This window comes from Bidens hawaiensis, unplaced genomic scaffold (genome assembly GCF_021521415.1).
Source record: "Bidens hawaiensis isolate Kalapana, Puna unplaced genomic scaffold, B.hawaiensis_p1.1 tig00016743_1, whole genome shotgun sequence".
NCBI lineage: Eukaryota > Viridiplantae > Streptophyta > Magnoliopsida > Asterales > Asteraceae > Bidens > Bidens hawaiensis.
In genome coordinates, this window is record NW_027492533.1 from 15,523 (window position 1) to 28,907 (window position 13,385).

Consider the following 13,385-nt stretch of genomic DNA (forward strand, 5'->3'; position numbering starts at 1 on the left):
TAACTCGTTTCATGTGTGAAAGGTTTTTTCGTATCGTGTCTAACTTAGATTTCTTTATGTCTTCTTTTGTATTGAGATATGGTACATTAAATGTGATAGTTGTAAAGAAGGCCATTTTGGGTGTCATTAAATGACTTTATTTTGGTTAAGGGATACGTGTTTAATGTTGTGACCGGACTTCAAGTAAAACATGATTGTACTTTTTAAACATAAACACATCAATATCTTGATGTTTTGAAAAGGAAGTTTTTTAAGCCAATAATTGGGGTCCGGTTAGACAATAATATTTCTGTTTCATAAAAACCTTGATGCGAAAATGTTTTGATAATTTTTTTTAAATGTATTAATTTTTAACTTTATTGTAATTATATAGTATATTAAAATATTATCTTTAAATATACAAAACCTGTAATATTAACTATATTATACACATATGATGACTTTAAGATGATGGGAAAGGATTAGATCACTACCATACTGAAAAACGCCGATACGGAAAACAAGTGAAAGTAAAAATTTAATACCGTACTGATTTTATTGGTTCAGTACCAATACCAGTAAAAATATTGTAATCGAACGGTACCGATACCAAGCATTAAAAACGAATACTAGCATCGATTGTGTTTGGTCGGTTCCGGTTCGATATGATGCCAACACCTGATACAAAATTGATCATCCCTGGCATGGGGTGTGGAAGTGTGGTCACTAAATTTCTACCGTTACATCATTCTTATTTTTTAAAGTACAAATAGTAGTTTATGTTTTAAGGAAAGGGTTTATGAACTTCTCAATCTCGAATGGCGAGAGATTCAAATTCCATAGTAAACAAAAGTAGTTGATGTTTTAAAATACGTCAATATCCAATTACCAACTCCATCCTATTCTTTTAAACAATTTTCTTTACCGGTCATAAAAGATTATAAGTGAGAATTAATGAGTTGTAAAACATAAGAAATCACTATTCAATCTGTATATAACCTATAAAATTTTTGATGAAAGAAAATTATAAAGACTGAGATGTAATAGTTTGTTTTATATTTAATGATGCAAACGATTACAGGAACTCTAGTGTGACATGAGTCTCCACAATGAAATGAAGTGGTGGTCTCTTTAACGTTTTCCTCACATGTTAATATGACACTAGATTTTATTACTTTAAAATACCATTAACTACTGTTACTGGAGTAATCATCACTACTATTTTTGTTATTTTGAAATAAAATATACAAATAAAAATCTTGTGGCATAGCCCTCTCCAGTCTCCGGTCAAACTCTACTCTAGTCAAAAACTACTTCCATCTCATTTAACTAGGAAAAAAAATATTATATACGGAAAGGACACACCATATGTTATTCTTAATGTTATCATCCCATAACTATGGCTATAACCTATAACTATATAAAATGTCTTATATGATAACATATTGGTAAACCGTAAATGGTGAAAGCACCAGCCAAGGTAAACTCAAAAGATTGATCTACTGGTGGAATCAGACGGTATCGAAACCGGTATGTGGGTGGACCAGTGTACCAAAACTGCAAATGAGAAGTACCCAAATATTTCCTAAATTGAACATTGAACCCCTCACTAAACGACGTCGTGTTTCAACAGGGTTTCACGTGGCAAGTGTTACACTGCCACGTCAGTTGGTGATGACGGAAATGAGTGCTCCTTTGTATCTGATGGTCCTCATCATCATCACCTTTGTTCACGATTATTATTATTATTATTATTATTATTATTATTATAACTCAACTCCAACCTCCTTTTAATCTCCTCCCATAACTACACTCACTCTCACACAATCACACTCTGTGTGTGTGTGTTTTATATATATATCCTCTGTTCCAGTACCCCAATAATATTATTAAACCCTGAATCACTAAACCCTGCTCTTGTTTTGATTATTCATAATGGGAGAGGTAAAAGATTGCATCTTTTCATCTTTTTTATTAAGTTTTTGATGAGAAAGATTGAATCTTTGCTTCTTTTCTTAGTTCTTGATGAACAAAATTGAATCTTTTCTTCATTTCTTAAGTTTTTGTGGAAAAAGATTGAATCTTTTCATCATTTCTTAAGTTTTTGATGAACAAAATTGAATCTTTTTCATCTTTTCGTAAGTTTTTGTTGAAAAAGATTGAATCTTTTCATCATTTTTAAAAGTTTCTGATGAAAAAGATTGAATCTTGTTAATATTCTCTTTAATTTTTGATGTTAAAGATTGAATCTTTATAATGTTTTATGCTAGTTTTGATGTGGGTATTGTTTATTTCTTGATTTTTCAGCAAGTAGAGAAGCCGCCAGAGGAGAAGAAGCCAGTGGAAGAAGAAGCCGCAAAAGTTGATGAGAAGCCGGCGGCTGAGGAATCAAAAGACGCGCCGCCGCCGCAAGAGATTGTTTTGAGAGTGTTCATGCATTGTGAAGGCTGTGCTAGAAAAGTCCGGCGGTGTCTCAGAGGCTTTGATGGTTTATTAATTATTTAATTAGTTTAGTGAAGAGGTAGGTCCCAGCAGAGCCCAGTTGGACCCGCAAGATTCACCTTGAAGAGGGACGTCTGCGCAGAAACCAACTGGATCCGCAGGACCAACCATGCTCAGAGACGTGACGTCCTTACGCGCAGTACGCAAGCTGTTCCCGCAGGAAATGCCTCCCGATGGTGAAGGACTCCGCCTGTTCCCGCAGCTTCGGATACAAGCCATCAGGGAAGGCCACCCGCGCAGCAAGGCTACACGCACAAGGCACTTAGCTCTCAATCATTCAGTGTCACCTGAAGGAATGAGCAAAGCCGGGAACAATCCCGCACAAGGGCGGGAGGGGGAATACTCCCGCCCAAATAAGCCAGTCCGTACGATACGGGAAGATCTTCTGTACTGTACCAGACGAGGTATGGGAAAAAGATCTGACTAAAGATACGACAGCTTATTGACAACAGTATGGCGAGCAGCATGCTCCTGTACTGTATGTCACTATTAGCCGCTGCCTACTCACCAACTACTGCCATACCACGTGCATAGCCGGCAGTTGGTGGAAAAGGAATAGTACACAGCAGGCCTGGTCACTATCAGCCGCTGCCTACCCACCAACTACCAGCAGGGCACGTGCGTAGGCCACTGTTGGTGGAACAGGAACACTGTTGCAGCCGGCCACACCTCCTTGGAAACCTACCTTCGGCTATAAATACCACAAATGGTATGACCATCTCATCTTATCATATCTTAACATATTATCTCATCATATTATACCTGATATCTGCTCTAGCAATCTCTTAATATACATTTATATTTAAAGAGCAATCTAGTCTGATTCTTACGCCGGAGGGTGGTCACAAGGAGGAACCCCCCCCCCCTTCTCAGTGACAAGCTCACGGTGTCTGTTTTGCAGGTTATCAGAAGAACCATCTTCTCCGGGTCTAACCCCTCGTGGGAAACATCTATCTAACCCCCAGGTTACCCGTAATCTGCCCGGGGTCCGGTTAGTGTTTCTTCATTGGCGCCATCCGTGCATAAAGCTAGAACTTCATTTTTTCTCCAGTTTTTTCAAACTTCTTGAAAGATAGTTAAAGAAACTCCGGTAACCACAACCCCAGTTACTGGGGGAAATACCGGCTACACAGTTTTTACAAACACTACCCCGGTTACCCAAGCCGGGGCAAGTGAAGTAAATTTTACGAACACTACCCCAGCTACCCAAGCTGGGGCAAGTGCAGTAAATAATCGCTCACTGGGAATCACCGATACCCAGTTAGAGAAACGAACAAGACTCCCCCACCAAACACTCGATGAAGTTAAGGCACGGGCGGAGGCACGTCAAAAGGAATTCCAAGCTGAGTTGGACGAACGCTTGCGTTCCGTCCAACAGGCTGACGAATTCAAAGAATACTGGGACGATGACTCGGAGTCCGACTCCGACGCGAACCCTCGCCATAGGGCAAAAGGGAAGCGTAAGGAAACGGACTCCCAACCGAGAAGGCATTTTGGAGAAGCTTTCAAACCAAAAAACACAGGTGGAAGTCCAAGTGACTTCTCCAAAACATTCAGACCAAACGTTGCAAATGCAGGAACGTCCAAATTTGCAAGGGACATTGCAGAAGCAATTGCCCCAAAAAGTGCCAAACAAATGTCCAGCATAGGCACATATGATGGTATATCCGACCCAGATGATCATTTGAACAGATTCATAGCGGGGGCAACCTCAGTAGTTGGACGGAACCCACGTGGTGTTACATGTTCCAAATGACGCTTGTCGGGGCTGCTAGAGCGTGGTTCGATCGTCTACCGGTCAACCACATCTACGACTGGGCTGACTTCCAACAGAAGTTTAGCCAACACTTCAGCCAGCAAAGAAAGTATACCGAGGAGCAATGGACAATCCTCAAGTGCATTCGAGAAAAAGATGAATCTTTGCTAGACTTCATCACTCGCTTCAACTCGAAGAAGCTAAGTCTGGGTAACATTAGCGAAGATCTTGTTCGCGCTGCCTTTATCCAGGGCGCGAACGACCCAGAGCTCATCCGCACCTTAACGTGTAAAGATGGCATGCCATCCACATGGGATGCCATCATGACAGCAGCTAAACGCTTTGCGGAAACGGAGAAGCAACTGGGTAGAGATCTCCCTCAGAGCACAAACCTCTACACCCAGAAAACAAGAGAAGACAACGTCCTTACCGCCCGATTAAACAAAAAGCGGAAGCTAGGCATTTGGCAGTCAAGGGTAAACTTTGACACCTCATCCGGCTTGCAGCATCGGTTAGGCGGAAGGGATAACGTACAGTCAAACAAGAACTCCAGATGGACGCCGCTCACCAAAAGCGTCACCGAGATATTCGCTACTGAGGAGCTCCCATGGCCAAAGCCTCAAATAATCCGACATCGTCACAATACTGATCGGAGCAAATACTGTGACTTTCACAGGACAAAAGGCCACAACACCGAAGAATGCATAGACGTAAAGGACATGGTCGAAGCATTTGTCAGAGATGGGACGCTCGCGCACCTCGTGGCGCAATGAACGCTGAGCAGGCTGATACGTGTAGAACCCCAGCTGGGGAAAACACGAATAAAATTCCAGCTTCAATGTGGAGACTACATGCTGCGTAAAGAACGAGATCCCGAACCAGGTGCGTATCGGCTCGATGGCACTCCCATCCCAACATGGAAGGGAGCTCAATTACACAGTTTGCATGTAAATCAATTCCAAATTTGTAAAGAAAAGGCCAAGAGCCACTTCTAATGGAAATGATTCTCCTTAAAACATCGACACTGATGATTTTACATTTATACTTTATGAACTATCAACACTGATGCCGGTTTTCACCGCATACATAAGTGTGAAAGTCGTTGCGTGGGGAAGGCGGCAAAACCCGCATAAACCCAAAAAACGACAAACCTTCACGCAGGTCAGTTGAAGGGGAAAAGTTCAGTTATCCCACTAAATGAAAGTGCCGGTCTATCCGCATGAATCATGAGAGGAAACTGAACACTAACCTATTAACAACCGCGCGTCGAACGGTTAATTTATTCAACACGGATATGCCGGTTTTCACCGCATAAATACGTGGAAAGTCGTTGAGTGGGGAAGGCGGCAAAACCCGCATAAACCCAAAAAACGACAAACCTTCACGCAGGTCAGTTGAAGGGGAAAAGTTCAGTCATCCTACCAAATGAAAGTGCCGGTCTATCCGCATGAATCATGAGAGGAAACTGAACACTAACCTATTAACAACCGCGCGTCGAACGGTTATTCAAAATAGGGATGAGGAAAACCTACACGCAGGTCAGACGTAGGTAAAGTTTAGCCATCCTACTAAGTGCAAGTGACGGTCCTACCCGCACAATCACGAAAGAGGAAGCAAAACTTCACACCTATTATCTACCACGTTCAAAGGTTAACTTATCCTCAGAAAAGATGAGGAAAACCTACACGCAGGTCAGATATAGGTAAAGTTTAGCCATCCTACTAAGTGCAAGTGACGGTCCTACCCGCACAATCACGAAAGAGGAAGCAAAACTTCACACCTATTATCTACCACGTTCAAAGGTTAACTTATCCTCAGAAAAGATGAGGAAAACCTACACGCAGGTCAGATATAGGTAAAGTTTAGCCATCCTACTAAGTGCAAGTGACGGTCCTACCCGCACAATCACGAAAGAGGAAGCAAAACTTCACACCTATTATCTACCACGTTCAAAGGTTAACTTATCCTCAGAAAAGATGAGGAAAACCTACACGCAGGTCAGATATAGGTAAAGTTTAGCCATCCTACTAAGTGCAAGTGACGGTCCTACCCGCACAATCACAAAAGAGGAAGCAAAACTTCACACCTATTATCTACCACGTTCAAAGGTTAACTTATCCTCAGAAAAGATGAGGAAAACCTACACGCAGGTCAGACGTAGGTAAAGTTTAGCCATCCTACTAAGTGCAAGTGACGGTCCTACCCGCACAATCACGAAAGAGGAAGCAAAACTTCACACCTATTATCTACCACGTTCAAAGGTTAACTTATTCTAAATACTTGGAAAATTGCTAATTTAAACTAAAGTATGCAAGTCATATAACGTTTATAAAGCAAGGAATCCAGAGAAAATAGCGGTCTTACCCGCAAAAAGATTTATATTTCACAATGATTCATTACAAGAATGGCCGGGTAACTACCCGCCTACAAGAAAATAAATCTATACAAGCTAAATCTATCCTAGCAGTGGGAAGGGATCTTCAGGATCAGGCTTCAGGGCCACTTCCACTTGGACCAGCACCGTCAGTAGAGCGTGGCAGTTCAAGGAAAGCTTTAAGGATAGCTAGCCCATCATCAGCAGCAGCAACTTGATTCACCTTCTCCACCACCGGATGCGGGAAGGCGGCGTACTGATTCACTGCTTGGTCGTAAACAGCTTCAGTATCAACATCGTACAAAGGGAAGTTGGAAGGCGGGATGCCTTTCTCAACGAACCCTAGACCAAGCAGGAAGCCGGCCTTTTCCCCATCCTCGTGAGAAGCGTTGAGGGCTGCGCTCATAGCATCATCATAAGAGGTCTCTGAGAAGACCCGATGCACAACCTACAAGAAAATATACAAGTGTCAAAACCTTTTCTATCTACAAAGAAAAGCGTAAAGAAATGAAAAGCATACCTGAGACAACGCTTCTCGAAGAAGCCATTCCTTGGCAACCAGAGCTTCTTGGAGGGCAGCTTGAGCATCGTTACGGGCGCGTTCGGCTTCACTCTTGTTGAGGTTGGCAAGCAACACTTCTTTAGCCGCAGCCTCTTCGACGCCCTTTAGCTTCCGCTCAGTATGGTCAAGCACCCCCCTCTGGTCCAAGATCTCCTGGAGCTTTTTGGCGTCTTCCATCGCCAAGGCATCATGAGCCTGCTGGAGAGCCTCTAATTTGGCTTTAAGCTCTTCATTCTCCACGCGTAGAGGCTCAGCAACAGCTTCAGCCTTGGTGGCCCTCTCGGTTGCGTTCCTTGCAGTTTCCTTAGCCAGCCGAAGCTGTTCATTAACAGCTTGGGCAGCCTTGGAACGAGCCTCGAGTCGAGCCTGAACTTCAACCTCGAGGGCCTTGAAGGCCTTCTCCTTTTCCGCAGCCACTGCGGAAAGCCTTTGGTTCTCCTCCCGGACAGCCCGCGCCTGAGCTACTTCTTTAACGCGAGCTGCTTTTAACTTGTCGTTTTCACGACAAAGCAGCTCGACGCGCGGCTGCATCCGGGCCAGGAGAACCCGAAGCTCATTGGTTAGCCTACCCTCCTGGTAGCTAGCCATGGCTTCCCCCAACGCACCACTAGGAGCAGCGTGACGAGCCCCTTCCACGCACTCCACAGGGGTGCGAAGGGTTGTTCCTCGGCGAATGTTCCATCGTGGAACATACACTTCATTGGAATCCGACACTGCAAAAAACACAAAGCAGTTAGGAAAAGATGATAAAACAAATATAAAATAGGCCAAAAGAACCCTACGCACCTGTAGGGTCAATAACAGGCCGATAGCCGCCGAACCCATCACCTGAACCCAACGGAAATCCATCCAAGAGGTCAGGCAGATGGGAAGGTGGCAGAGATTGGCGAGAAGCCCCATGCGTACCTGATGGATCGGCCGTCGTTGCCGATGACGGGGGCATGGTAGAAGCCGCCGCGGTCGCCGCCGCGGAATCCGCAGCAAAAGTAACCGCCGGCTCGGTGAAAGATGCGGTAAAAACAGCACTCACAGCCGGCGGTGACGTCATCACAGCTGGAACAGTCGGCTCAAAGGAGTGAGCAACTGAACCAGCGGAAGCAGGCGCAGGCGCCTGGGTCGTCGCCTCAGGTAGGCTGACCAAGCCTACCGTCATTGGCAGAGAGGTACTCCTCTGCGCTCCACCCTGGAATGCGTCAACATCCACGCCTGCACAAAGAAGATAAGTGTTAACGATATTAAACTATGAAGCTAAAGCTAAAGGAAGTATGTACTTACGGGTTTTCTTGAGCCTGAAAGTGCGGACGGGCGGGGATGAACCCGATGGAGCCGGCCTCTTCACGCCGGTCACCGTCGTCATCCTGGGCTCTTCGGTGACAGTTGTCACAGCCTCCGGAATGGTGATCTTATCACCACCGGGATTCCCCGCCACCTCTTCGCTCTCGGTCTCCGAGTCAGACCGAGGCACCGGATCGGCAGTGGAGGCCACCTTCTCCTTCCCCTTCCCGCCGGCAGCCTTCTTCTTCCGCACCAACGGAGGACCATCTGCGGATTCCTCATAAGAACATACGATTAAAGGAATTCCAGCAGAGGTTTCAACATTGAGGGGTCGAGGGTCGAATAGCGCCTTACCTGGCCGCCTGGCGCTAAGGATCTCATGGCCTAGCGGATAGACCTCCACGAACCGATCCGCCGTTTGTTCTAGGATGGGCAACTCGTTCTCGTCTAGAGCGCGAGTACCCATCCGAGCGGGAGCGTCAGCCTCCCGCGGGTACAGGAGCGACTTCAAGTCGTTCCCCTCTGAAATAAACAGGAAAGAAGATTAGAAGAAATTTTAAATCAACAAAAGGAAACAAAGCATACCGTAAGGAACAGAGTTCGAACCGTATTCGAGGACGATTGGGATCTTTTGCGCATCGGCAGCCTTCCACACCCGGCTCATCCCCAGCATCACCATCCCGGACTCCGCAAACCGGTAAACCGGAGATTGGACCCGAGATATCTTCGAGAACCATTCCGCCTCCTGGTAGTTGGAGGCGTGAAGGCTTGGGAGAGCTTGCCCATTCTTAAACTTCATGGCAAGGGGGATGGCGCGAGCGGAGATGTAGAAGAACTCCCGCTTCCACGCGCGAAGACTGCGCTCGGTTGCGCAAATCTTCAAACCCTTGATTCGGGTTATCAGGGTATACCACACCTGGATGCACCTCCAAGTGTAGAAGGTCATCAGGCGGTCAACATAGGGCTCAATGCCCAGAATCCGGCACACCCACTCGAAGTGGCGAACCTTGGCAATCGCCATCGGATGCACCTCGGTCAGGTGCACACCGTGCCTCTCAAGGACACGGTAAACAAACTTTGTCAGTGGGAACCTAAGATTCCCATAGACAAAGGATGCAGCATATACCCCGATCTTGCCTCTGGGGGCATCGTACACAGTCTGATGGGGTTCAGGAAACTCAGGCTCGAGAGACTCGAGCATGAACTTCCTGACGACGTACTGGTACAGATCGACAGGCAGAGCACACTGGCACTCGCCAGCAGTACTCTTGTCATCGGCTGTAGATTCGAGATCACGAGACATCTTGTAAAAGAAGAAGAAAACGATTTCGGGAGAATGCTTGCCTGAAAAGGTGAGTATTCGCCGGAAATCGCTTAGAAGATGAAGAGAAGAGTGAAAGTGTGGATTACAAAGAACCCTCTCCCCCTTTATATACTAATCGCAATTAATGCGATGAATTTAATGCGGAAGAGAGAGAAATCGAAGGTGCAATGAAACTATGACACGTGGCAAAAAGCAAGCTGGCAACAGCTGTTGACAGGACGCATACCATTAATTTCGCGGCCACGCGCCCGAAAAATCGCGCCCACGCGCCTGAAAAAGCGTCTGGAATGACCATGTACTGTCACGTCACCATAACTTCCTGCACGTCCTGACACAGTCAGAAGAAACCGTCGCACGACGTTTCAGAGGTTTGGACTGTTCTTATCCTTTCACCAACTGTTCGAATTTCAAAATTCAAAAGATTCAAAAGTAAGCGGGAAAATACCCCTTACCTTGGCAACCAAGTAACCGTAAGACGGATGCGGGTACAGTGTCAAGGCAAAACCCTTCACATACCTAGCACCCGCAGGGAATTGAAGCCAAGAATAACTTGGCAACCAAGTAACCGTAAGACGGATGCGGGTACAGTGTCAAGGCAAAACCCTTCACATACCTAGCACCCGCAGGGAATTGAAGCCAAAAATAACTTGGCAACCAAGTAACCGTAAGACGAATGCGGGTACAGTGTTAAGGCAAAACCCTTCACATACCTAGCACCCGCAGGGAATTGAAGCCAAAAATAACTTGGCAACCAAGTAACCGTAAGACGAATGCGGGTACAGTGTTAAGGCAAAACCCTTCACATACCTAGCACCCGCAGGGAATTGAAGCCAAGAATAACTTGGCAAACAAGTAACCGTAAGACGGATGCGGGTACAGTGTTAAGGCAAAACCCTTCACATACCTAGCACCCGCAGGGAATTGAAGCCAAGAATACCCCGGCAACAAAGTAACTATAAGACGGGTGCGGGTACAGTGTTAAGGCAAAACCCTTCACATACCTAGCACCCGCAGGGAATTGACGCCAGGGGTACCTTGGAAGTAAAGTAACCGTAAGACGAGCGCGGGTACAGTGTTAAGGCAAAACCCTTCACATACCTAGCGCTCCGCAGGGAATTGAAACCAAGAAGGATCTTCTGGGCAATGCTTGCGGAAACGGAAATAACATCCCCGCATAGCGGGAACGTCGAGAACTACATTGTTTGAGGCTCCAGGATGGAATTGGTGGGTTTAACATAATTGATCACTATGTTCAAAACTACCAAAACCTCAGGGAGAATCTACACAAGTGGGACTCAACGCTCCTGACTTGCGAGGAGGTAACAGCCTACCCGCATCATACCCAAAGATCAAGCAGGAAACTCGGGAATTTTTGCAAGTGACAAGGACTTCCGCGGGAAGAATCCCCATGGAAAACCTTAAAAAACCCTTTTCAAAACCCTTTGCTTAAGTCCAAAAGTTCACATCACTTTATTAAACACTCATGAGAAGAACATTGGACTGGGGGGACTTGAAGAGGTAGGTCCCAGCAGAGCCCAGTTGGACCCGCAAGACTCACCTTGAAGAGGGACGTCTGCGCAGAAACCAACTGGATCCGCAGGACCAACCATGCTCAGAGACGTGACGTCCTTACGCGCAGTACGCAAGCTGTTCCCGCAGGAAATGCCTCCCGATGGTGTTGGTGGAAAAGGAATAGTACACAGCAGGCCTGGTCACTATCAGCCGCTGCCTACCCACCAACTACCAGCAGGGCACGTGCGTAGGCCACTGTTGGTGGAACAGGAACACTGTTGCAGCCGGCCACACCTCCTTGGAAACCTACCTTCGGCTATAAATACCACAAATGGTATGACCATCTCATCTTATCATATCTTAACATATTATCTCATCATATTATACCTGATATCTGCTCTAGCAATCTCTTAATATACATTTATATTTAAAGAGCAATCTAGTCTGATTCTCACGCCGGAGGGTGGTCACAAGGAGGAACCCCCCCCCCTTCTCAGTGACAAGCTCACGGTGTCTGTTTTGCAGGTTATCAGAAGAACCATCTTCTCCGGGTCTAACCCCTCGTGGGAAACATCTATCTAACCCCCAGGTTACCCGTAATCTGCCCGGGGTCCGGTTAGTGTTTCTTCATTTAGTTTTTTGATTAATTTGGAGATTAAATTGATGGGTTTTTGTTTAATTAATTAATCAATCAGGAGTGGAGGATATTCTGACGGACTGTAAAACCCATAAAGTGGTTGTAAAAGGTGAGAAGGCAGATCCAATTAAGGTTCTTGAAAGAGTCCAAAAAAAGAGTCACCGGAAAGTTGAGCTTCTTTCTCCGGTGCCAAAGCCACCGCCCGAAGAGCCTGAGGTGGAGGAAAAAGAACCGCCTAAACCAGAAGACAAGAAAGAAGAGGTTAATTAATTAAATCATTACTTAATTAACATTTAACATATGGTCTTAAAAACTATTTTAATTAGCTTGTTGATCAAATTTTGTTGGTCATGTGATTTGTGATGTTCAACAGCCTCCTCAGGTGATTACTGTGACACTCAAAGTAAACATGCATTTTGATGCTTGTGCTCAAGTTATTAGAAAACGCATTCTCAGAATGAAAGGTGTGTCATCATTTCTTCTTTTTAATGAAATTAATTAATTTTATAAAAGAAAGTTAATTCTGTTTTGACCGATTGAGAATATTGTTTGACTCGTTACAATATTCTTGATCTATACTTTTTCATATTTCAAATCAACTTCATAACATGAATGTCATGAACAAATAAATAATAAGTGAATAACAACGCATCTACTATTGGTTAAAATATTCCTAGAACTAGAATATCCCAACAACCGAATAACAATAATAATATTAATAATTTTTAACATCTAAGGTTTTCATTTTAATATTTTGGAATTTTGTGGGTGTTTGATGTATAGGTGTGGAAAGTGTACAACCGGATCTAAAGAACTCACAAATTTCCGTTAAAGGCACGTTTGCGGCGCCGGAGCTGGTGGATTACATTCACCGTCGTACCGGAAAACACGCCGTCGTCATAAAACAAGACCCCGAGCCTAAAAAAGAAGAAGCAAATGAGAAAGAAGAGAAAAAAGACGCCGGAGAAACAAAGGAGGAGAAAAAATCCGACGCCGGAGACGGTGCCGCCGGCGCCGGCGAAGGTTCCGGCGAGGGGGGGAATAAAGAGAGACAAGGAAAAAGATAAGGAGGTGAAAAACTCCGACGGCGGCGGTGAGGTGGCGGCGGACGGTGGTCCGGCGGGTGGTGACGGTGGGGAGGAAATGAAGTTGGTGGATTTACGGAAGAATGAGATTTACTATTACCATCCAAGTGCGAATTACCAATTTTACCCCGCAAGATACGCCACCGCAGAAGCGGCGTGTGGGTACCCACCAGCACCGCAATTGTTCAGTGATGAGAACCCCAATGCATGTTCTGTTATGTAAAAACGTTGACTGGTGAGGGGTATAATGGGAACAAAGCACATGGGAAGTGATTGTCGTGGCCTTCATGTGTCTTTTGTCTCTGTTGCTTGGCCTTGTGAAAATTGTAAAATTTTGTGAGGCCTTTTGTACTTTTTTTTTTCTTTTTATTTCTAAATT

At 45.2% G+C, this 13,385-nt stretch overlaps 1 pseudogene across 1 annotated transcript; it reads left to right on the forward strand.

Annotated features, from left to right (window-relative positions):
* The first annotated feature begins 1,863 nt into the window (after positions 1-1,863).
* On the forward strand, positions 1,864-13,385 carry LOC143551886 (heavy metal-associated isoprenylated plant protein 7-like; annotated as a pseudogene). The gene is made up of 5 exons (XR_013138565.1): positions 1,864-1,923; positions 2,287-2,467; positions 11,980-12,182; positions 12,295-12,385; positions 12,705-13,385. The product of XR_013138565.1 is annotated as a heavy metal-associated isoprenylated plant protein 7-like (transcript).